Source organism: Pinus tabuliformis, chromosome 8, assembly GCF_031772625.1.
Source record: "Pinus tabuliformis cultivar Carrire ecotype Pingquan chromosome 8, CPIR1, whole genome shotgun sequence".
Taxonomy (NCBI): Eukaryota; Viridiplantae; Streptophyta; class Pinopsida; order Pinales; family Pinaceae; genus Pinus; species Pinus tabuliformis.
Genome location: NC_142294.1, coordinates 1,459,971,471 through 1,459,998,534, shown reverse-complemented (window position 1 = coordinate 1,459,998,534; position 27,064 = coordinate 1,459,971,471). Strand labels below are relative to the sequence as shown.

Genomic DNA, 27,064 nt, shown 5'->3' with positions numbered 1-27,064 from the left:
AAAAAACCTCAGTGCCTCTCCTTTCTTATCTTTCTCTTCCGATTTCCAACAAAAAAATCATTAATCATATATCATAAACATTTTGTATAGGTAAACATTGCAATTGTTTTCTTTAACTTATAGAGTATCTTTACCCCTAAACCAATGCAACAACCCATTTCACTCTAATATGGTTCTAATTTTATCCTCAAAACACACCTTGAAAACTCTTACAACTCTTGGCTTCTATATCAAATTAGTGTAACTGCGGGGAGGACGAGTCGGTCAAATATTTTTATTTTTATTTTTGTTAATGGATGGTGCATCTTGCAAACTCTCACAACTCTTGGCTTCTATATCAAATTAGTGTAACTTCGGGGAGGGTGAGCCAATCAAATATTATTGTTATTTTTATTTCGGTATGGTACGAAAGCTACATAATTGAATTCTAGTAACTTCATTTGAAATCATCCATTACCTTCTGATTCTACATGTGCACAATGTCTGATTATGAGGCAAGGTTTTTCTTCATTACTTTCATTTTCTCCAAGTTTTCTATTAGTTGGGATTGTAGATCTCATGGGACATCCTCTGGAGCATCCTTTCATCCAAAAAAGCAACAAATCTGTCCACCTCGACAACAATCCAGGACTCCTAGCATACATACCTCTCTTTCCCTTGCATCGTCTAAATTTTGTTGATCAATAGACCTACGAGTTTATATTTCAAATCCTAATAATGTCCATGAGTCTCCCTGAAAGAGTGAAAGCTCATGGGAAACATGTCGTACTGAGAAAACACGTGTGGAGGTGGTAGTAGAGCATTTCTGTCACAAGAAGGAAATGGAGAGGTAGAAATAAACATAGGAAGAAAGTGAATGTCTAGAGAAGAAAATGGGACATATAGTAGAAAATTCAGATCATATCTTACTTTGGGTTGTAGGAGGGGGAGGGATTGATGTAATTGTAGAAAGAGTGCGTGAAAAACCATAGGAATTTGTAGAAGACCTGGAAGCGGAGCTTTAGGTGATCCTTGAAGGCACATGAGGTCTTCAACAGAGGGAAGAATTTTCCTTTTTGCAAAAGCTTGTATAAGGCAGGAGTGGTCTTACACCTATTTCAATGTTTAGGGCACACAGTTCGGGTAGAACTATTTGTTTCTATAAAAATAGGGATTCAATCCATTTTTCATTTAGATATTAGTGTCACTCAAATGGTCCTGTTGATGGTACTAGACTTTCCAACATTCAATGGATCATCCTACTATGAAGTCCCAACTAGACCTCACACCATTTGGTGTGGGAGTCCCACCCAGGATGACAGCCTAGTTGCCGTTATCTTAAAGATTTTCCTCAAATATCGCTTTTCAGCACAAGAGAGTGGTCTGCTTAGTCTTCGAGAAGTGAGGTTCACGTGCCTGGTGATTGTAAGTGTTACTTGTGTCAATGGTTCTTTCTCTGTAGAGGGAGAGGGTAAGAGTGAGTCCCAAGTCGGTTGGGAGAAGTCCTAACTCTTCTAGGAATGCACAACACTAAAGGACATGCACAGCTTCTGGCGCAACAGTCCACATAGATGTGGCAGTCACAACACATAAGGGAAGATAACGCGTATAACACTCAACAGATTAGTCCACACAAGTGCAACGGTTGTTACAGAAATTTTATGTGAAAGGTATGTCTGATGTCCGAGAAGGCAGACACCATGGATGAGAGAGCATTAATGACATATACAACACATTTTCAATAACAGATTATTATTACAAAAAGTGAAATACTTCAAATGTGAAACACAGGTTAAAACAACATGCATTACAAGTGTTTAAGATTAGTATTACAATAGTTACAACACATGTCTAAAAACATGTTGGCCTATTAGCAGGCTTCTAAATTAAGCAAAAGTTCCAAGACACATCGTTACACCATACATCACTAACCCCATGTGAGGGGCGTTGGAGCCACTACTTACTCCTAAAAGAAAATATTACATACATTATTGGCTATGTGGGAGGAGTTGAGGTGAAAAGTCTTTTTGCATGTACAAATGACGGGGTATTTATAGCCAAGGGTGAAACTAACCATTGTGGTTGTTCAACTACCCTCATGACTATTTGACTTCCATGACGTTTTGACTTTACATGAATATTTGTACAACAAGTGGGTCTCTTGGACTTCCATGCTACGTCACATTGATAGATAGTACGACCCACACTAGGGATGTGGATGACATGACTTGACATGACAATGTTGGTACATTCGTGCTACTGCTAGTGTGCATGTTGAGCTACAGTGCTGCTGGGTGTTGGATGTCCTCATGGTGTGTCATAGATTCACCTCTGCATGGAAAAGTGCGCAGAGTCTTTGATGGTTGTTGGTTCACTTGATGTTGGTTTCGCACGTTGCTCCTTGCTTGTATGTTGGAAGGCTTGACAAGTTCGTCTGTTCGCGAAAGATGTATGTTCATTCGTTTGTTCGTCTGTGAGCACATCTTGCATGTTTCCTCATCCGTCCGTCTGCGAATACATCTTTGCATGATCACCCGTTCGTGAGCACATCTCTTTCCAGACATCATTTGTCCGTTCATTGGTGAACCTATCCTTTTGCATGTGCTCCCCTTCATTCATCCTATTTATCATTATGCCATGTTTGTTTGTGTACCTGTTCCTATAGTCACTCATGATGAGATGACATCAAATCCAAAAACCTTCTAGTCTAGCATGATACATGATCATTTCGGATGCAGGTGATTGGGAGAGGCAACAAGGCTATGAGGCAGGATGGAGGCTCTGGGAAATGCTGATGAAAACTGCGTAGGAGTCACTGGGTGATGGAGATGGGAAATTCGGATCGACAATGACTGTTTGCAAGTTTTGGCCCATATGGAGGACAAAACTGCACAGTTTGTGAGGGGAACAGTCTGGGCTGCAGGAAGGCTAGGCAGGAAAAATCTGTGCAGTTTCTAGAATGAAAGGGTAGTGGGGCTTGGCAAGAAAAACTACGCAATGTTTTGGAGGAACAGGCTAGGATGTAGGGAGGCTTGGCAGACATAAATTGCACAATTTTTTGGAGGAGCTTTCCAGGAGCTTGGCAACCAAAGCTACGCAATTCTTGGGGGGAACTTATAGCTGGCTGTTGGGTCACTAGTAGTAGAAGCTATGTAATTCCTGAGGGGAACTGATAGTTAACTGGTGGGAGATTAATAGTAGAAACTATGTAAATGCTGGAGGGAACTGGCAGTCTACTGCTAGGAGCTGATAGTGAGAGAAATTTCACTCATGCTGGGAGGCCAGCCTACTGATCATCTCTGCACAATTTTTGAGCTGAGCAAACTGCTAGGCAGTAGAGGGCTTGCTCATGAAAATTACACAATTTTCTGGATGAGCAACAGGTTGATAGTGGGGGGGCTAGCTGGAAAAATTATGCAATTTGCTCAGAGAGACAGGGACGGGCACTGAGTGTCTGTTCAGCCTATCTGCGCAATTTTCTCAGTCAGCAGAGTGGGAAATTATTGTAGCCTCTGTGCAATTTTTCAAGGGAGTCAGTCCTAGGGTGGCTACCTTGTCAAATTCTCTGGTTAACCAACATGGAGATTTATTGATTCTCTTGCAGGCAGTGTAGCTTGAAATGACTTGCTTAGTGCTCCTGTGTTGTTCTGGGTTACAGTCAATCGAGTCGATGGCAGGGTGATGGTCCATCTGTCAGAGGGGAATCTAGTCGTTAGAACTTCAGCAAAATGACTAAGTGTGTGAATGAGTGAAAGATGCATATGTGATCTTGCAACACACACTTTCATGCCCTGACGATGAGATGACTCAAACCATCCAGACACATGTGTACAACATGTCTGACTGATGATGTAGGTGACAAGCATGACACTTGTGATTGATCGTTGGTTGACTGTGACAATTCTTGCGCGACAATGAATATGACTCTGTGTGTGAGTGCAACCGATGTTTTCATAGTGAATGCAACAAGTACACACGAAGAAAAGACTTTGAGCATAACCAGATCATGGTCACAAGCATGACTTTGACATCAACATGAAAGACTTGGTGAATTGAATAAGCAAGGTCAATCTGAAGAGTCACGCGAGCTCACGAAGTGAACTCGAGTGTGTGCAGTAATCAAGTGAAACTCTCAAGGAAGGCTTCGAAATTAGGTGCACGTCAAAATTTTGGAGGGTCATTGTAGCCACTACAACACTTGGTGACACACTGGTAGAATTCAAACTTCTCTATTCTGGTTCATTGATAGCACAGAGCCTTGGTCTTTCAGGGAGTATTGAATCGATGTTCAGGTTACTTTGGCTTCCCCGTTTACCCCATGGACATACATGGTTCATCTTTTTCCAACTTAATCAAACACAATCAAAAGTTTATCTTGATCATAGTGTTTCAAATTTGTGAAGGGTAGTTTAGTTCATGAGTTGAAGATTTTCAGAGTATAAGTTTTTAGCGCTTGTGTTTCTCCACTGCCAGTAGGCCTGGATAGTACCTGACGGACTCACGCGGGAACACATGCATTGCTCCACTGCCAGTGAGCCTATTCAGTATCCCGGTGGAGTTGCATGCTTCACGTCTCTATGCAAGAAGCCTTTCTCTTCTTTCTCCTTTGTATTTTTTACAAGAGGATTCTGCACATGCACTTATTTATTTTTTGGGTGGAAGAGGGATCCCAACTTATTGAGAGTAGAAGAGGTTGTTCCTTCATAGAAGCATGTAAGACCTCTAACATAGGTTTGCTCATTTTGATTTTCCCCTTCTTTGTTTCTACTGGTTGGATAAGCTTGAACACACAGAGCAGAAGGTTGAGTACAGGCATGGGCTTCCCAGTGTGAGCACAAGTTCATGGTTTGACCAAAAATTTCCTCGCGGATGGTTTGTATTTTCCATCAAGACTTCATCAGTCGAAGGTTATAACCAAGAACATAGAAGATGAACACAATATTGGCCAAGTGCTGCAGTGTCACAAGTATCTTCATATTTCAGCCACATACTCTATTCAAAAGCCAGAATGTAGTAGTTGGAAACACTTGTTCCGAAAACAAAAATAGTAATATATCAAGCAAAAAAAAAAAATGTAAACCAAGTGAAAACAAAGATAGTAAGAAAAGCAAACAAGATGAAAAGAAACGAGCAACAAGCAGGCTATGTACATGGCATGGGGCATGACCTGGACTACTAGAAGTAACATTTGAGATCTTGGCCATTGACAAGAAGGTTTTCAACCCTCCCGTCAAGTGATTGCAGATAACATGTGTGTGTGCCAAGTTTCATGGACAAGTATAAGTCCACCGGGTTCCACTACCGGAACCTGGTGGTATTCCAAAATACCTTTAAGTGAAGACGACACCACTGCTTCAGATATTGCATGCAACATAGGCTTAGATGATGGCACGAGTTAGTTGTTTTTATTTTGGGAGTAGTTCAAGTTCTTGAAATCAACGCATAAGTGGATTTCCCCGTATTTCTTATGTACAAAAAAACCCAAGTATGATGATGAACTTTGTAAGTAATCCAATCATCCAAAATCTTACGCAAGTTTTTTTGTATAAGGAGTCCAATTGACATATGTGTTTTACTTAGCCTTTGCTGCAATGGCTTAGCTCCTCCATTACCTAGAATCTCGTCTTGGATTGCTTGCATGTAGTGTGTACTTAGGTCATCATCTGCCCATGTAGACACATCATGGTACTGTTTGATCAAGTGGTCAAATACTGGTCACTGTTGCGATGTTTGGTTTGTACCGAGAATGGCTGTCTTCAGATCGTGATTGGTTCCCAGGTTTCTCTATTCATTCATAGTGGTGGACCTGTGGGTTCTGCTATGTCTTGGCCCTCGACAAAAGTTCTGCAAATCATAGAGCTTGTTGAGCGAAATCACACCCTTGGGAGTGGGGTTTCCTTTCTTGTCCTCAGTTGTAGTTTTTAGGGGCTACTCATGCTTACCTTCATCAATTTTTATGTCCTTAAAAGCATCAACACTGTCCACAGGGTGTAGTATCACTTTGAGTGCGACCACGTTGAGGCTGATGGTCCTTTGTAAGCTCAACACTGGTGCTTCATACTCAGCAATGTTGTTTGTTCACTCGAACTTCAAGGAAGTTTAAATCATGCATTTTTTGTTATTTTGGGTGATTGAGATACACTGGGCCCTTGAGCCATCATGTGTCTCTAATTCATCAAAATCCATGGCCCACGACTTGTTTGTACACAGACCATTTGGCATGCTAGTACTGCTACTACTACTGTTGCTACTACTACTGCTACTATTGGTACAAGGCACTATACATGTTTCATTACCATCAGTTGGGAAAGGATGAAGTCCCAACTGTGTGTCTACTAGGGTTGGAGTTGGCTGTGCAGGATAACACCCCAATGTTGTTTCTAGGATGCAGTTGCCAAGCATGAGTTCTGCGAATACCAATGGTTCATTCTCACTGGTAAGGGGGGTAACATTGTGCTTCATATACCTCTCAGATAATACCCATATTTGGTTGCATTTTCCCTTTTACAAAAGCCACATGTGGGACCAGTCTGTAGCAAAATATCCATCCAGATTGTTGGACTAGTCTCTACCAAGTAGTAGATCATATGCTTCAATATGTCCACAACAACTATGTTGATGCATTGGTGGACTTGACTATCATGAGATAGTTGGATGATCATGTCTCACAATTCACCAATGGCTGGTACCGATGTTTGATCATGTTGGATGATTCGTTGTTGATGTTTTTCTCCATTGTCCATTGATTTGCTTTGCAATGGAGAGTGGCATGACGTTGGCGGTCGACAGAATAAACCAAGCAGTTGTGAACATTGTAGTTAAATATTTCAAAGGATAGTAGGAATAGAAGGAAACTTGAGTTTGTTTCTTCCATTCGGAGCATGTTGAGCATAGTGGAAAGTGATTTGGGAGGTGTTCTTGCTGCATTGCTTGAAGAGGCTACGTTACCTGTTGCTGTTTGTCCCAATGCACGCAATAGGATGTCTCACTGACACTGGATCTTAGCTAACTCAAACAAACTGATGTTCACTCGATTTTTCTTCATGTCATAAAAAATATTGTAGTAGAGAGGTGGTAGACTCGCCGAGGTGTCTAGGGTAGAACAGATGTTTGTGTCATCTGGCAGAGTGTTCTACAACTTGCTGCTCATGGATGTATTCTTGTCCGCCACAGTCTTACTAGATTTGTTTTGTGTTTTTTTTTTGGGATGGTTGGTGGATCAACCTTCCTCATTAGTAGTCTCATCTTTTCTTGTGCTTCCCCAAGTGAAAGGGAAGCCCCTTTACTCCTAAGATTGTAATGATCATTTTTCTTTTGGGGCTACTTCTTGGTGTTTGTCTTCGGCATTGTTTACAAGCACTGATACGCATTCACCTCATGCCCAGAACTTGATGGTTCATCAGGTGCAACCTCTTCATCATCATCATCAGTGTCTTCCAGCTGCTCCTCGATACCATTTTCTACATCAAGTATATGACTGCATACTAATTTTTTTACTCGCTTCCAGTCTGAACAAGAGTTCTCGAGGTGATGTTGTTCATGGATTGAGAAGAACTTCGAATCTACCCACTTTTCGACCTTGAACAAAAATTTCTATGCAGGATTTGGAGTGAACTAGTTGATGCCTGATGAGCTTCTTACCTGCCTCTGCCTGGATGGATGGTTGCCTGCATATGTGTTCGTTTTCTATTGTTTGAGCTCAAACACTTTGGTGGTAAAATTCTTGACGAGGTGAGTGAGGGTTTCAATATCAATTAATTCCTTGTCTCTACCCTTGCTCACCACTGCTTGGGAATTCTTGCTCGCATATTTGGAGTCCTTTGTTGGATTGTCATCCTTGAAGACTCAAATTGTGCATAGGTATTTTTCCACAATGATAGCCTCTTCACAGCTTTCGAGGAGTGTTGGTTTCATAGCTCATTTGACCAATTACGCAATGTCGGTTGGTAGTACGAACATGTAGTAATCAACGGTGATGGATTCATGAGGTTTAATGTCCACTGCAAACTTGTTCAATATGAATGTAAACCTCTAAATGAAGTCTTTTACTTTTTCTTTTCCCTCCATCTTCAAGCTTCCCAATTATTTGAGTAGCATGGCAGGGGTCTTGTCATCAAATTTTTTTTCAAGGAACATGCGTTTGAATGCACCCTAGTTCTGTATAGAGTTCGGTGGAAGGCTGTGATACCATGCAGTTGCGCAACCATCCAAGGTACATGGAAACAATCTACATGCTACATCGTCATACCATACCTCAAGGGTCTGTAGCTGCAGGTAGAATTTGTCCATGTGATCTTCTACCTTCACTGTACTATCAAGGTTAAACTTGATGTTCATCCTCTGCACTCGCTTTGGCATCTTGTGCAGAACAACCAGGAGAGCCAAGGGTCCCTAAGTCATCCATTCCAGATTTGGGTCAGCCATCTCTTCTTCTTCTTCATCCTCCTCCTCTCTTTCAAAATATGATGGTTCCGGCTCTGAGTCCGCTGGTTCGTCTCCACCTCTGCCTCCTTCGCTGCCTTCCCCTCTACCTTTTATACCAGAGTCTGATCTTAAGATAACAAGAGTGTCTTGTTCACCATGCCAGAATGCTGGAGGTTACCCTATGTCTTCAATAGCTTCTGCCAGAGCTTCAAGTGTGGTAAGGACTGCTTCTTCCACTGAGGATACAACAACTCCTATAGGAGTGGCTTTTTGCTTCCTTTATGCATATGGAAGATGTTGTATGCTTAGGATCAGTCTAAATACTTTCATGAACTAGCAAGTGATGGGATGGAGGGAGCAAAATTGATGATATGGAATCTTGTGTTCAATCCTGGGAGGTGAGAAGTAACCAATTGCAGAGTTGCATGTAGGTGAGAGGGAGTGTGAGTTACTGCCTTGACTAGATGGTTGATGAATGAGTGTGAGAGGATGTTTAGCCATATAAAACTGGCTGCCCTACTTCTAGCACCATAAATGTTGACAATGCTAGACCCACCAACATTCAGGGGATCACCCTGGTATGAAGTCCCAACGAGACCTCAGACCGTTTGGAGTGGGAGTCCCATCCGGTATGATGGCCTGGTTGCCATCATCTTAAAGATTTTCCTCAACTCTTGCTTGTCAGCATAGGAGAGTGGTCTTCTTATTTTTCAAGAAGTGAGGTTCGTGTGCCTGGTGATTGTAAGTGTTACTTGTGTCAATAGTTATTTTTTTGTAGAGGGAGAGGGTGAGAGTGAGTCCCAAGTCAGTTGGGAGAAGTCCCAACTCTAAGGAACACACAACACAATAGGACATTCATAGCTTCTTGCAGAGAAGTCCACATGGATGCGGTAGTCACAACACACAAGGGATGATAACGTGTATAACACTCAGTGGATTAGTCCACATGAAACAATGTAAACTTTGAAACGGGAACTAATATTGTTACTTGTTTTGTAGAGATAGCAAAAAAGTGTCCCGATTTTGAAAAGGGGTGATGTAGAACACACATATTTTTTTTAGAGCATAGTTTTTGGCACTTTAAATTTGTTTATGTACATTACATTTTAAAATGTTAGTGATTTGCATGCTAACTTAAAAAAGTGGCGATTCTGCATTAGGCCCTTTTTTTAAAAGACCTATTTCTTCAGTTTAAATTTTCTAGTGTATGAAATGTAAATAATTATACAATTTTTGAAGTGGTCTTCTTCTTCATATTTTCTTGTTTTTATTTTTTTTTAGTGAGGTTTTTATTGTTTTGCATATTTAAAGAAGAAGGTCAATATTTTGAAGTTTTGATATTCTACATATTTATACATCATTAATTAAGTTTTCAATGCACATTAAATAATTGTCTCTAAAAAACAACAATTTTTAACAATTGACATAAAAATAACCATTTTCAACATAAATATAACTAAACAATTACACATTTTGATCATTTTTTGTAATTTTTTACTAGAAATAACATGTCAAAATCACAATTTTTATAGGAAAATTTTAACTAAAAATGGTTAAATAATAATTTTTTTTATGAAATTCATGTCAAAAAAATAATAATAATCACTGTTTTTTTCAAAAAATAATGATTAACATAAAAATGAATGCGAAAATCACATAATACAAATATTGAACACATAACAACATTAATTGAATGCCTATTCTTATCATAAAATGTCAAAGTCAAAACTTTACATGTATAACTAATTAATACTTACAAAAATTGAGCTTGATTTCCAAGCATAACTTAAATTTAATCAACAATATCATGTAATTCAAACTCTTCATCCTCTAGAGTTTCATCATTATCTTCTTCCACAATATTTCCTGCTTCATTTTGCTCATTTTCCTCTTCTAATGGACCTTTGATGTCTGCACATCTCCTAATGTATTCCTTTCCAATCATTCCATGTAATGGTGGTTGGGGTTCTTTTGCCTTTATGCCACACGCGATTCACTAAAGTCCCCTTTATTCAACCCAATTTCTTGCATTGCATCTGGAAGAAATTGAAGAGCATTAATTCTTTGTTGAATAAAATTGCACTATATTGGATTTTTTTCGATAGCAATGCAATTTCTTCCTTTTTGAAGGCAACATGCTAGCGTTGTACCTAATTATCGAGCACAAAAGAAATAACAAAGTAAATTAGTACAATGACATATAAATCAAGAAATAAGATATTGAAATTCAATTCCATATAATAAAACTTACCTGAGCCAAAAAATAAATCCATAACCCAATCTCCTTCATTTGAACATATGTCTATAAGATAGTTAATCAATAACTGTGGTTTTTGATAAATGTTAACTATCTCTCCTTTTGCTTCTTTGTCTTCATATGTTAGTTTTCTCACAACAACATCATAAGCCAATACTTGGCTATGACTCTTTCCATCTACCCGATTAAAAATCATAGACATATAGCTATCATATTTTTCCCAACTATCAATATGGATGAACTCGCAATCATTTATAAATGGTTGATCTTCATGGTTAAGAAGATTTGTCTTTTCCCCTTAACATGAAATAGTAAAAGTTCAATTAAATTGTACATAAATGATTTTTTTAACATTAATCAAATATACATTTTCAACGTCTTACCATGTAAGCTGCATCCTTGAGTCTGTTTTACCCTTGAAGCTTGACAATAACATTGCTAATTATGTGTCTAAATGAAATGTCACAAATCTCCATAATGGTGATGGTGTGACTTCTAGAAATACCCCAACCACTATATTAAGAGCTTGATAAGTATAAGGATCACTATCATAGTCAATGTTTGGAATATTGAAACCATGGTGAATATCTGCAATAACTAGGGCATAATCCCTTTTAGGTATGAGTTTAGCACTTTCTTCACAGTCACCTTATATTACTTGATATTGAATAGTGTCAAGCCCATTCCAAATGAAATGAGTAAGTGTTGGATCAAGTTCAACATTATTAAGACATTGCTTCTTCAGTCTTTAGATCTTAATTTTTTCAATAAAGGTTCTAAAATATCCTTCCTCATCTTTAATAAAATAAACAAATATATGTGTAAGTTATAAAATAAAAATAATATACAATAAAAATGAATGCATAAATCAACATACCTTTTTAAATGCAAGATAATTTTTTTTTAATGTTGGCATAGAACTTGAATCTGGATAGTTGCACACAACATCATCCCAACTATCTTCATTCAACAATTTAACCATTTGTTCTTGTATTTTCATGTAAACTTTTTGGTTGCATAGATAAAGTAAAAAAAGTTAATATAATGATATATATAACAAATAATACCAAAAAAAATATGTTATATTTAAAAGGAAATTATAATCTAGAAATAATAAAAATAATTCAACAAATGTACTTTTGAAATTCCTTAGACATTTTCTCCAATGATAATTCCCATGACCTCACACAAGATAAGATTTCTTTGAAAAAAATTTCATCCTTCACTCCTTGCAATGCTCTCCAAGGTGTGATAGTCATATATTATGGAAACTGCTTCATTTCGGGACCCGATTTACTGTTGCTACATATCAATGGTTTAGACCTTTTGATCTTCTGGTTTTTAATGCCAATGTTCTCCCACATGCTAAAAATCTCATTAATCAATTCCCATATCTGTCCAAGTCTAAATGCCACCTAGAAAATGTTATTAATACCTCTGAATAAATCAGTATTTACTCTGCGACTTTTGAGTTTATTTTCTCCTCAATTTGATAGCCTATTTCCATACAACATTCCTTTCAGAAATCTACAATAACATTTAGCTTATCCCCACCACATTTTTCTTCAAATTAACTATGAATAAATCTAACGCTTTGGATGAAAGTCATAGACATCCTATATTCATTATCTGAATTATGATCCCATGCCACTAACTTTGCTTCTGTATCTAATAAACCAACATAAATGATACATTTCATTGTTTCAAAACGTGGGTTACTGAGATATTCCTCCATCAAGTGTCTTTGAACTTCTATAGAATGGTTCCCCCGAAGCACATAATAATTGTATTCAAAACATTTTGACTTATCAAATGCTTCTTTGTTGGGAACTTGATCTGGATCAACAAGAAGCACATAATTAACCACATGAGCATATGGATTGTACCTCATCAATGTCTTCAAGTTGTGAACATGCAGGTGGTGTGGCTTTCTGATTTGATATTTACATTGTCCTTCACTTGCCTTATAGATTTGTCTCACATTAAGCTAAAATGTATGACCACCCTCAATTAAGTTTCTCTTTGTCAAGTTCTGTCGAATGGCATTTTGTTTTGTTTTAATAATGCCATCCTCTAAATCAGCTCCTAGTGTAATGATTTCTCTACTTTCTCTTGAAGTTTCACTAGGATCTTGACTGTTGGTAATGACTACTTCAGAATGTTCAACTTTACTTTTCTTCCTCATAACATTCTCATCATTAACTAGAACATATTTATTCTTGGGCATTGTTACTTTTGGTCTTTTACGGCTCTTCTCCTTTCTAACATCAGTTCCAATGTCATCCTTAGTAACGACAACATATTCTTTAGTGTCAGTTTCATTTTCCTTATCTTCAAAAGTAACCTGTCTACCTTTGCTAGATTTATCCACTAGAGGCATTTTTTTCTGATCCTTGGATGTAATTTTGTAGCATCATAAATTACTACATTTTGCTTGTTTGCCATATCTTCCTCTGACACTAAGTAGAAACTGTTGACAACTTTCATAATATCATGCTCTATGAAATGAATGCCTCCCAGCATAATTGAACAACTTTCAACAAAATTCTGCCAAACAAAATATTATATGTCAATACAAACAAAGTTATAAAAATATAATGAGGCAGTTACAAGAATGCAAAACACAAATATAAATATAAATACCTACGATATTTTTTTTCATCTAATTTATGATTTGTTTACCCAATTTTGTAGATATCTCTCTCGTGTCATACAATGAATATGATAATTGGTATTTAATCCTTTCATGTGACATGGGCAGTTTTGTAAGTATGTAAACAACTTCACTGTTCGGTACCGAACACATGTCTATGACCTTTCCCAACACCTCATAAATTATAGTATCGTTAGGTATATAAACAAACAGATATATCTATACATCTTGGCTTTCTCTTTCTTTCACATACCAGACATTTGCTAGAAGTTTCACTTCTTTTGATTTCTTCCAGTATGAAATCATCTTCTTATTATTTGAGGCACTTGAAAGATTTGTAGCTATCAACTCAGATTTGGTTCATTCAACAATGTTTTTTAAAGATCCACCTTTAATAGTCTTTGGTCCATAAATATTCACAAAATTCTTGTTTGATGCCATTCTCCTGAAAAAAACACATATAAATCAGTAAATTACAAAAAAATAATAGCTTAAATTAACAAAGAAAATGATAAATGATAATTATTTTTGTGAAACATAACAATTTAAAAAAGAAAAATAAGAAATTTAAAAATACAGCACCATGTCGCCCCACCATGGAAATCAGTCGGCAATTGAGCCCAACCCCCCTACCCTACCATGGTGGCCCAACAACTGCCCCCCTCCCCACTCCAGCGCCACCCGACCCAACCCCCCATTCCACACCACCCCATCCAACCCCGGCGATGCCATCCCCTCTGCCCCACCTAGGTGGCCCAACAGCCCGCCGAGATGGGGCAGGGGGGCTGGTGCCCAGCCCACTACCCCGACTGGCCATTGGGCTAGCGGGGGGGTGGGAAGGTTGGCGCCCAGCTCTATGCCCCACCCCTGCAGCCCGGCAAGGGGACTGGTGCCCAGCCCACTACCCCGACCAGCCGTTGGGCTACTGGGTGGGGCAGGGGAACAGGTGCCCAGCCCCTCGCCACACCCCAGCGGGCCGTTGGGCTGCGGGGGTGGGGCGGAGGGCTGGCAGCCAGCAATCCGCCCAACCCAGACAACCCAATGGCCTGTCAGGAGCCCCCCTGTCCCACCCCAACGACCCAGCGGTCGGCCAGGGTGGCAGGCCGTTGCGCTGTCGAGGTGGGGTGGAGCGGCTGGCACCACCAGGGTTGGGTAGGGTGGGGTGGGAAGGCGGAGTTGGGTTAGATGGGGCTAGAGTGGGATGGGGGGCTAGCTGCTAGCCCTTTGCCCCACCCCTGCGACCCAACGGCCTGCTGGGGTGGTGGGTCAATTCCGAGAATCAGCCTGCCACCCCAACGACCCAACGACCTGCCACTCTGGCCGGCCGTTGAGAAGTCGAGGTGGGTTGGGGTGCTAGGCAGCCAACCTCCCTGCCCCTCACTCACGAGCTTGCCACTCATGAGAATTATCGGGCCCACCACGCCCACTATGGACGTAGTGGATAAATTTGTCCCACAAAATTTTTTAACTACTAAAAAAATTTAAATTTCATAAAACTTATTTAATTTTAAAATTTTCATAGCAAAAAAATTAACTGACCTTTCAAATGTGATAATCCTCTATTGAAAATGTTGTTGATAGCAATGTAGCTGCTCCACAAATTCTCTCCAAGTCTTTTAATAAACTTTGGAAAACCTTGATGTGATGTGAGGATTAGTAATAATGAAATTTATTATATAGGGAAAATTACGGAATTTTTTTACTGTATGGTTAATGTGGGATAAATTTGTTTTTATAAATTTTAACATGTTAATTTTGTTATGGCAATATAGGAAACTATGATAAAGTGAATATTACGAAATTGTTTTACAACACGATGAATGTGGGATGAATTTGTTAGAAGGTATAATAAACAAAAAGAAACATTCAATTGTTTAGTAAATATTATATAGTTTAAGTAATAAATTAATTTAGGTAAAAGATTTAGTTTACGGTTTTAATTTTAAAGATTTATTTCATAAATAAAATTAATTAAAATTTTTCAATAAATTGTAGAAGAAAATAATGGAGGGAAATACATGAAATGAAATTTATGGAGGGAAAAATTTTGGCAAAAATTTTTGGAGGGAAATTTTCATTCTTTAAGATATATTGTCATTAGGAGAGTTTGAATTTGTATCATTCAACCTCTTCTATTTGAGAGGCATGAATTCTTATAATAATGAAGTTTCGCTTTGTGAAGCATCAACATCTTCGTCGCATAACAACTCTATTCATATTGATCAATATAGAAAAAATTATTCCATGATGAATAGAGAACCAATTCTTCCACTTAGTCCTAATCCTAAGGACTATGAGAGCAGCACTAATGAAAGAGGAGATGAAGAATTTCAAATGAATAAAGATTCAGAGTTTCCACTTAGTCCTAATCCTATGGATTATGAGAGCAACAGTGATGAAGAACATGATGAAGAATTTCAAAGGAATGAAGTGTCACAGTGTCCACTTATTCCTAATCCTATGGAATATGAAAGCAATAGTGATGAAGGGCATGATGATGAATTTCAAAAGAATGGAGTGTCACGGTGTCCACTTAGTCCTAATCCTATGGACTATGAGAGAAACAGTGATGAAGATCATGATGATGAATTTCAAAAGAATGGAGTGTTACAGTGTCCACTTAGTCATAATCCTATGGAATATGAGAGCAGCAATGATGAACAACATGATGAAGAATTTCAAAATAATGGAGTGCCATGGTGTCCACATAGTCCTAATCCTGTGGACTATGAGAGCAATAGTGATGAAGATCATGATGAATAATTTGAACTGAATAGAGTGTCACAGTGTCCACTTAGTCCTAATCCTATGCACTATGATAGCAGCAGTGATGAAGAACACTATGAAGAAATTCAAAAGAATGAAGTGTGTCCACTTAGTCCTAATCTTATGGACTATGAGATCAGAAGTGACGAAGAGCATGATAAAGAATTTCAAATGAATAGAGTGTCAAAGTGTCCACTTTGTCTTAATCCTATGGACTATGAAAGCATTAGTGATGAAGAACATGTTGAAGAATTTCAAATGAATAGAGTGTCACAATGTCCACTAAGTCTTAATCCTATGGACTATGAGAGCAGCAGTGATGAAGAACATGATGAAGATTTTCAAATAAATAAAGAGTCACAGTTTCCACTTAGTCCTAATCCTAATGACTATGAGAGCAGTAGTGACGAAGAACAAGATGAAGAACTTAGTCCTAATCCTAAGGACTATGAGAGTAGAAGTGACAAAGAATAGGATGTAGAATTTTCAGTAAGTAAAGAGTAACATTTTTGACGTAGTCCTAATTATATGGACTATGAGAGTAGCATTGGCAATGCACATGATGAAGAATATCCAATAAACATAGAGTCAAATTTTCCATTTAGTCCTAATTCTAAGGACTATGACAGTAGCATTGGAGAAGGGGAAGATGAAGAATATCCTCCAAGTCATTATTTCAAAAGCACAACTGATCATAGTGAGGATAACATTCGTCGAAATGATGATGAAAATGCTTATACAAATGATGATCCAATGATGGAGATGTTGCCAGGAAATATAGTATCGAGGAGTAGGAGCAGACCTTTTCATATCAATCCAATATGTTCTAGCTATACAAGGTGTAGAGCAGAATATCTGACAAGAATAAGTTCTATCAGCGCTCTCATTTCAAATGAATGTTGTCAAAAATATTGTTTGAAACATATGGATTTCAAATTTGCATTAGAGAAAAGGAAGAGATATTGTGAATGAATAAAAGCATGCAAAATTCATATTTAGTTGGGTGCATGCAATCTACATTGTCAGGTTATGATTATCATATTGGGTCTTTATTTATATATAGAAAGTGTTGGAATTATGACACAGGTTTGGCACAAGCTTGGCTCGATGACATAAGTGTTGTCCTCGATGGCAACTCTCTCAAATGGCAAATCACAGTTCAGGCTCTCAGAATGGAAGAAAATGAAGTACCCGCAGGTGTATCAAACAAAAGGTGTGGACATACGCATGTGCACCGACCAAAAGGTGCGTATATATACGCAGGTGCTCCAAACAAAAAGTGTAGACGTAAAGTACACGCACTTTCATGCAGAAAAACGCACGCACATGGGAAATTTTATGGTTGGTCCATGGTATTTAGTCCAACATTTTTGATCCTATGGTTTTGGTCCGTGGTTTTGCATCTAAAGTATTGAACCCAGGTATTGGGTCCCTAGTATTGGATCTCTATGTTTTTGGACCATGGTTTAAGTAAGGCCTAGACTATAAAAAGGAAAGGAGATCATTTGGCTTGGGCACCGATGTGTTGAAAATCTTAAGAAGAGCAAGATCTAAAATTCTGGTGATCGGTTGGTGAGTTATGAGTGGACCTGAATCAAGGAGAAACCTAAACATTACAAGACGAATCTACTAATGGGGTGAGATCTCTTTGGCGCATGATCATATCTGTAAATCTGATGGTCTGGGTTATAATTGAAGTCTGATAATTTATCGATACCCACAGGTCTCGACACAACGTAGGTGCGGATACCCGCACGCTCGACACAGCCCAGGCACGAATACCCGCAAGCTTGACACAGTACAGGCACAGATACCCACAAGCTCAACATAGTTTAGGCACAGATAACCGCAGTCTCAACACAATGCAGGTGTGAATATACGTGGTTCTGACAGAGTGCAGGCGCGGACACCCGCAGGCTTAAGGAAGTGAATACTGCGGATGTTCGCAGTTTTCTATTAGTGAAGTTGCGGATTTTTTCTTCAAATATGTTTTAGTTGCTTTTGTCTATTACTGCTGTGATCTGGCTTCTAAATTGGTGTCTGGTTACTGGTACTGTGTTCTAAGAAGTTATTGATTCAGTATTTGTACAAGGAAGTTGGTTGATTGCAGATCTATTTGATGTTTGATTGATATTCATGGATCCAGTCTGAAAATTTATGAAATGTGGTCCCTGGAAGAAAAGAGAAGTCCTGTGTAGGTTAGCACCTACGTACTAGGACCTTCGCTAGTACAAGAGCTAAGGGGGTTGTACCTCCCTTCCAGGAGAGTCTGGAGAATGAGAGAAGGTTGAAGCCTTCTGTAGGTTGAACCCTCCATGCTGGTATAAGACTGCACCAATACAGAATCATTGTAAAAGTAAGTTTCTAATTGAAAGAAGATAGAGACATATTACAGCAGGTGGTTTTCACCCACATTAGGTTTCCACCTTATATCCTGTGTTCTTTTGTGTGACTATCTGCTCTACTTTTCTGTTCCTACTTACTGTTATATGATTCTAACACACAGATTAATGATCAACATTTGAAGAATAAATTAAATTATAACTCTGGAAGGAATTCATAATTTTCAATAGTCAGATCTACAAATCTTTGTATAAATTGAAAAAGAAGTTGATAATACTGATTCACTCCCCCCCCCTCTCAGTATTATTTCCAACAATTGGTATCAGAGCAGGTCCTTCAAGAAAAGCTTGATCGCTTGAAGGAAGATCTATCATCATGAGCAACTACGAAAAAGAAGCATCTATCAGGCCACCGATTTTTGATGGGAGCAACTTCGTCTATTGGAAGGTAAGAATCACTACTTATCTTCAATCTCTTGGTACAAAAGTTTGGGATATTGTGGAAACAGGATACACATTTCCATCAGCAACTCCTACAGATGCAGCTGGTAAGAAGCAGTATGAAACAAATGCAAAAGCTGTCAATACTCTATTAGGAAGTCTATCTCAATCAGAATTCATCAAGGTTATGCAGCTCAAAAGCGCAAAAGAAATATGGGACAAGATCGTTCTGAGCTATGAAGGAGATGAATAGGTAAAACGAGCAAAATTACAAACTCTTATAATTCAATATGAAAGTCTTAGAATGCATAATGATGAAAGTGTGGCTAGCTATTTCCTACATATAGATGAGATCGTAAATTGTATGAAAAACTTGGGTGAAGAAATAAAAGAAGTTGTTTTGGTTGAAAAGGTTCTAAGATCTTTGTCTCCTAAGTTTGATTCAAAAGTTTCTACCATAGAAGAAAAGCAGAATCTACAGAGCCTTACCATGTCACAGTTGCACGGAATTCTAACTGCTTATGAAATGAGAAAAGGAGGACCATCAGACAGGAGGGAAGCTGCATTCAAGGCTTCAGGAAAAGGAGATTTCTATGAGTCAGAACATATGTCAGAAGAAGAGGAAGAATCAAATTTTGTCAAGAATCTTCAACGGGGAACTGGAAGATTCAGAGGTAAGTTTCCTTTCAAATGCTTTGCTTGTGGAAGAGTCGGTCATTATGCTGCAAAATGTCCTCATAAAGATAAACTAGACAAAGGTAAAGGAACTATTAGATGGAATAGAAAACAGAATGTAAATAAGAAGAGCTATTACACGCATGAAGATAGTGATGGATTGTCAAATAGTGATGAAGATAATGATGACAGACTTTTGATGGCTTTTGAAGATGATGATTTCTTGGATGCTATAAATGAAGAAGGGCTTTATGAAGAAATCTCTAAACTTAAAGTTAGTTTAGAGGAATAGAATATGATTATAGATACTCTAACATTCCAACTTGCTGAAAAGGATAAACACAATGAAGAGTTAGAATGTGAAATTGTGAGACTTAGAAAAGAAATTGAGAAAACAAAAGCCCTTAATCACAGATTTGCTAAAGGATTTGAAACTCTAGATGAGATTATCAAAGTACATCGTTCTCCTCTAATCAAGACAGGTCTCGGATATTCTGAAGAAGCATCTCAAGCTTAGAAGCAAGCGCAAAAGCTATCCACATCCAAAAGTTATCTTGATACAGCAAGAAGAAGTGAACAAGATGACAATCAATAGCAAAAGCATAATGCAGATCACCAGGTAAATCAGGGGCAAGTTTCTTCAAGAATGATCAAAGATTATCAAGTAAATAAGGGGCAATCTACTTCAAGGGTGAACAAGAGCGTCAACTGACCACAGGTAAATCATTCTCAATTTGGCTCAAGAATGGATGGAAACTATTATCATATGGTTGGTAGATTTGATAATCGCAGGAATTTCTTCAATGGCCAATGTTTCTCTTGTCATAACTTTGGTCATAAAGCTACTCAATGTATTGCCTACAAGACCATCATGACTAGGGAAGCTCAAAAACAAAGGAGTATGATAGGAATCATGAAAAGAACCTACAATAACTTCTCTACTCTTGAAAATGAAATAGAATGCTCTATCTGTAACAACTTCGGTCATGAAGATTCTGAATGCAGGAGCAGGTTTCGGCAAGAAACTCAGAAGGAGCAAGCTTCACTGAGTTCCAAAACATGGAAAAAGAAAGAAGCGCAACCGAAAAGATGTGGGATAGCCTTATATGTGGAAGGACAGGAAAATCAATGGTACATTGACAGTGGATGCTCGAAACATATGACAGGTGATAAAGAAAAGTTTCAGTCACATAATGCCTTAGAAAAGGAAAAGAAGGTCTCATTTGGAAATGACACCCCTGCGTTCATAAAAGGTAAAGGCTCTATTCATTTGAAAGAAAAGGTCAAGGCTGGAAATGTTATGTATGTTGATGGCTTAAAGCATAATCTATTGAGTTTCAGTCAGATGTGTGATCAAGGAACTGAGGTAATATTTCGACCAAATGGATGTATTGTTCGTGAGCTTGATATAGGAAAAACAATGATCAGAGGCGTAAGAACTCCAAATAACTTATACGTACTCAAGGGAGGACAACAACAATGCTATTTAAGCAAGAATGATGAACACTGGCTATGGCATAGAAGACTGGGGAATCTTAGCTTCTCTTAGATAAGGAAAGCATGAAAATATCAGGCAGTTCGTGATCTTCTTGACATCAGAATTCCAGACAATACAATATGCAAATCATGTCAAATTGGTAAGCAAACCAAAACTAATTTCCCTAAGAAGGAAGGATCAAATAGCATGCCACTTGAACTTGTCCACACTGATACATGTGGTCCAATGAGGAAAAGGTCACCTCGAGGAGAAGAGTATTTCATATTGTTCATTGATGACTTTTCAAGGATGTGTTGGATAGGACTCATGAAGTATAAAGATGAAGCTTTCGAAAAGTTCAAGTCATTCAAAGCTTTGGTTGAGAACGAATCAAATCACAAAATCAAATGCCTCAGATCTGATCGAGGAGGTGAATTTACCTAAGATGAATTCTTCGATTTTTGTGAAGAACATGGAATAAGAAGGAAATTCTCTACTGCAAGGACTCCTTAGCAAAATGGAGTAGTTGAAAGGATGATCAAAACAATTCAACAAATGGTTCGTGCTATGCTTGATGAGTCTGGAACTCCCACAACCTTCTGGGGTGAAGCTGCATTTACTGCTGTTACTATTCTCAACAAGACAAACATCCAGGTAAATAGCACTCAGACTCTTCATGAACTTTGGTATGGTAAGACTCCCACAGTAAAATACTTCAAAATTTTTGGAAGCAAATGCTACATTAAAAGGACTGATGAAAATCTTGGCAAGTTTGAACCTAGAGCAAATGAAGGCATTTTTCTTGGCTACTCTCCCCACAGCAAAGCCTACAAATGTTACAATAAAAGGCTTGGTAAAATTGTTGAAATTATTGATTTAGTGGTTGATGGCGAAGACTATCTGTCAAGTGAAATCTGAAGACTTGGAAGATGGCGAAGACTATCTGTCAACATCAAATTAGATTCTTGATGAAGAAGAAATGCATGAGGCACCAAAAGAACAGATAAGGATAGAAGAAAAGACTCCATCCAGATATGTTCAGAAGAATCATCTAGAATCTCAAATTTTGGGGCAAAAAGAGGCAAGTGTACAAACAAGAAGAACCATTTCAGAAGCTTCAAGCTATCTAGCACTACTCTCCTCCACTGAACCATAGAATGTAAGAAAGGCTTGCAAAGATGAATGCTGGGTCAAGGCCATGGAAGAAGAACTCGAGAATATTGAAAAGAATAATACTTGGGAGTTGGTTCCTAGACCAAAAGATAAAAATGTCATAGGGACAAATTGGATTTTCAAAAAAGAGCTGAATGAAAATGGGGATGTGGTTAGAAACAAGGCAAGACTTGTTTGTAAAGGGTATGTGCAACAAGAAGGCATAGACTTTGAAGAAACATTTGCACCAGTTGCCAGACTTGAGGCTATAAGGATGTTCCTTGCTCTGTCTAGCTTTCAAAGGTTCAAAGTATTTCAAATGGACGTGAAGTCTGCTTTCATGAATGGAGACTTGGATGAAGAAGTATATATTGAACAACCAAATGGGTTTATTTTTGGAAATGATCCAAAACTTGTATGCAGACAACAAAAGGCTCTCTATGGCCTTAAACAGGCTCCTAGGGTGTGGTATTATCGGTTGGATAAGTACCTCCATCAACAAGGCTTTATAAAAGGATCAACCGATAGCAATCTATATATAAAGGTTGACAATGAAAAGTTGCTAATACTTGTTGTGTATGTTGATGATATCATATTTGGCAGCAATGAAGGAGACTTGAGTCAAAATTTTGCCTTGGTGATGCAAAAGGAGTTTGAAATGTCCATGCTTGGTGAGCTCACATATTTTCTTGGTTTACAAGTCCAACAAAACAAAGATGGCATTTTTCTATCACAAACCAAGTATCTCAAGCAGATCTTGAAGAAATATGGGATGGAGGATTCGAAACCAGTATGTACCGCTATGGTGATAGGATGCAGCCTGAGCACAAATGATGAATCGGTAGCAATACATCAACCAACCTATAGATCCATGATTGGTAGTCTGCTCTATCTAACAGATACCCGACCAGACATTATGCATGCAGTGGGAATAGTTGGAAGGTTTTAGGCAAATCCAAAGGAAACACATCTTCAGGAAGTTAAGAGAATATTCAAGTATCTTCAAGGAACTCAAAACTATGGGTTATGGTATCCTAGAGGTACAGATCTCACACTTCATGCATACACAAATGTGGATTGGGCAGGAAGTGTGGATGACAGGAAAAGCACTAGTGGTGGTGCATTCTTCATGGGTCCTAGATTAGTATCCTGGTTCAGTAAGAAACAAAGCTCTATTGCATTATCTATAGCTGAAGCAGAATATGTAGCTATTGCATCTTGCTGCACACAACTCCTTTAGATGATGCAAACATTGCAAGACATGCAAATCACTTGTACTCCACCTATCTCCATCTTTTGTGATAATACAAGTGCAATCAGTATTTCAAAGAATCCTGTCATGCATTCAAAGACTAAGCACATACCAATCAAGTATCATTTTCTCCAGGAACAATTGCTTGAACAAAATGCCAAATTGGAGTATGTTCCCTCTAAGGAACAAGTTGTTGATATTCTCACCAAACCACTGCCCAAGGAGACCTTCCAATACCTCAAACAAAAGCTGGGGGTAGTTGATGCATCGTCTTGCTTTTGAATCTTGTCTGTTTCAGAGTTTTTTGGTTGTACATGAGTTTCATATGGGGTATTGGCATACATTCGCTGGTTTATGTGGGTACTGTCGTGTCCACTATGGATCTGTTAGAGACCATCTAGCACAGGTTTAGGGGGAGCATATATTCTTATAATAATGCATTGTTGGCATTATTGTAGAAGTTCTTGGTTCAATTTTTTAGTTTGTTTTGATTTTAAGAGGAGCAAGTACACAAGGAGATTGACAGATGCTGCTGACGTTTTGTCTCTATATTTCTTTTGTCAAGGTCATGTAACAGCCTATTTTGGTTGCCCCACTATGCCTGGGATGGATAATGTAAAGTGCTTATCATGTATCCCCACTTGATTGGGTGGATGAGTCAATATTGGTATATTACCACTTGGTTGGGATTCGTATGTATGAGTCTTTGGTGATAGGAAGGTCAGTTTTGATGTATAATGTCAGATTTCTTTTGTAGAACATCTTCTTGCATATCTTGCCTATATGTCAAGGGGAGCTTGGACAAGCACAACAGAGCATAGATTTCGGCATGTACTTAGGGGGAGCATAACCCTTTTCCCTTGATGTCAAAGCGGGAGAAAAGACTTTGAGTGACTTTGGGTTTCCATCAAGTCCAAAGGGGGAGATTGTTGGCATTATGACACAGGTTTGGCACAGGTTTGGCTCAATGACATAAGTGTTGTCCATGATGGAAACTCTCTCAAATGGCAGATCATAGTTCAGGCTCTCAAAATGGAAGAAAATGAAGTACCCGCAGGTGTATCGAACAAAAGGTGCGGACATACACAAGTGCACCGACCAAAAGGTGTGTCAATATACACAGGTGCTCCGAACAAAAAGTGCGGATGTAAAGTACATGCACTTTCATGCAGAAAAATGTGCGCACGTGGGAAATTTTATGGTTGGCCCATGGTATTTAGTCCGACATATTTGATCCTATGGTTTTGGTCCGTGGTTTTGAATCTAAAGTATTGAACCCAAGTATTGGGTCCCTAGTATTGGATCTCTATGGTTTGGACCATGGTTTAAGTAAGGCCTATACTATAAAAAGGAAAGGAGATTATTTGGCTTAGGCACTGATGTGTTGAATATCTTAAGAAGAGCAAGATCTGAAATTCTGGTGATCGGTTGGTGAGTTATAGGTGGACCTGAATCAAGGCGAAACCTAAACATTACAAGATGGATCTACGGATGGGGCGAGATCTCCTTGGCGCATGATCAGATCTATAAATTTGATGGTCTGGGTTATAATTGAAGTCTGATAATTTATTGATACCCGTAGCTCTCGACACAGCGCAGGTGTGGATACCCGCAAGCTCGACACAGCACAGGCACGGATACCCGCAGGCTCGACACAGTGCAGGTGCAGATACCCACAGGCTCGACACAATTCAGGCACAGATAATCGCAGTCTCAACACAGTGCAAGTGTGAATATACGTGGTTCTGATAGAGCGCAGATGCGGACACCCACAGGCTTAAGGAAGTGAATACTGCGGATGTTCGCAGTTTTCTATTGGTGAAGTTCTGGATTTTTTCTTCAAATATGTTTTAGCTGCTTTTGTCTATTACTGCTGTGATCTGGGTTCTGAATTGGTGTCTAGTTACTGGTACTATGTTCTAAGAAGTTATTGATTTAGTATTTGTACAAGGAAGTTGGTTGATTGCAAATCTATTTGATGTTTGATTGATATTCATGGATCCTGTCTGAAAATTTATGAAACGTGGTCCATGGAAGAAAAGAGAAGTCTTATGTAGGTCAGCACCTATGTACTAGGACCTCAGCTCGTACAAGAGCTAAGGGGGTTGTAGCTCCCTTCCAGGAGAGTCTGGAGAATGAGAGAAGGTTGAAGCCTTCTACAGGTTGAAGCCTGCATGCTGGTATAAGACTGCACCAGTACAGAATCATTGTAAAAGGAAGTTTCTAATTGAAAGAAGATAGAGACATATTGCAGCAGGTGGTTTTTACCCACATTGGGTTTCCACCTTATATCTTGTGTTCTTTTGTGTGACTGTCTGCTCTACTTTTCTATTCCTGCTTACTGTTATATGATTCTGACACACAGATTAATGATCAACATTTGAAGAATAAATTAAATTATAAGTTTGGAAGGAATTCATAAGTTTCATTAGTTAGATCTGCAAATCTTTGTATAAATTGAAAAAGAAGTTGATAATATTGATTCACCCCCCCCCCCCCCAGTATTATTTCCAACAATTGGTATCAGAGCAGGTCCTTCAAGAAAAGCTTGATTGCTTGAAGGAAAATCTATCATCATGAGCAACTACGAAAAAGAAGCATCTATCAGGCCACCAATTTTTGATGGGAGCAACTTCATCTATTGGAAGGTAAGAATCACTACTTATCTTCAATCTCTTGGTACAGAAGTTTGGGATATTGTGGAAATAGGATACACATTTCCTTCAGCAACTCCTACAGATTCAGCTGGTAAGAAGCAGTATGAAACAAATGCAAAAGTTGTCAATACTCTATTAGGAAGTCTATCTCAATCAGAATTCGTCAAGGTTATGCAGCTCAAAAGCGTAAAACAAATATGGGACAAGATCATTCTGAGCTATGAAGGAGATGAACAGGTAAAATGAGAAAAATCACAAACTCTTAGAATTCAATATGAAAGTCTTAGAATGCATAATGATGAAAGTGTGGCTAGCTATTTCCTACATATAGATGAGATCGTAAATTGTATGAAAAACTTGGGTGAAGAAATAAAAGAAGTTGTTTTGGTTGAAAAGGTTCTAAGATCTTTGTCCCCTAAGTTTGATTCAAAAGTTTCTGCCATAGAAGAAAAGCAGAATCTACAGAGCCTTACCATGTCATAGTTGCACGAAATTTTAACTGCTTACAAAATGAGAAAAGGAGGACCATCGGTCAGGAGGGAAGTTGCATTCAAGGCTTCAGGGAAAGGAGATTTCTATGAGTCAGAACATATGTCAGAAGAAGAGGAAGAATCAATTTTTGTCAAGAATCTTCAACAGGGAACTAGAAGATTCAGACGTAAGCTGCCTTTCAAATGCTTTGCTTGTGGAAGAGTCGGTCATTATGCTGCAAAATGTCCTCATAAAGATAAACTAGACAAAGGTAAAGGAACTGTTAGATGGAATAGAAAACAGAATGTAAATAAGAAGAGCTATTACACGCATGAAGATAGTGATGGATTTTCAAATAGTGATGAAGATAATGATGATAGACTTTTGATGGCTTTTGAAAATGATGATTTCTTAGATGCTATAAATGAAGAAGGGCTTTATGAAGAAATATCTAAACTTAAAGTTAGTTTAGAAGAAAAGAATATGATTATAGATACTCTAACATTCCAACTTGCTGA

At 38.4% G+C, this 27,064-nt stretch overlaps 1 pseudogene; it reads left to right on the top strand.

The window, feature by feature from the left end:
* The first annotated feature begins 479 nt into the window (after window positions 1-479).
* LOC149241285 (OBERON-like protein pseudogene) overlaps window positions 480-27,064 on the top strand; it is a 39,519-nt pseudogene continuing 12,934 nt past the window's right edge.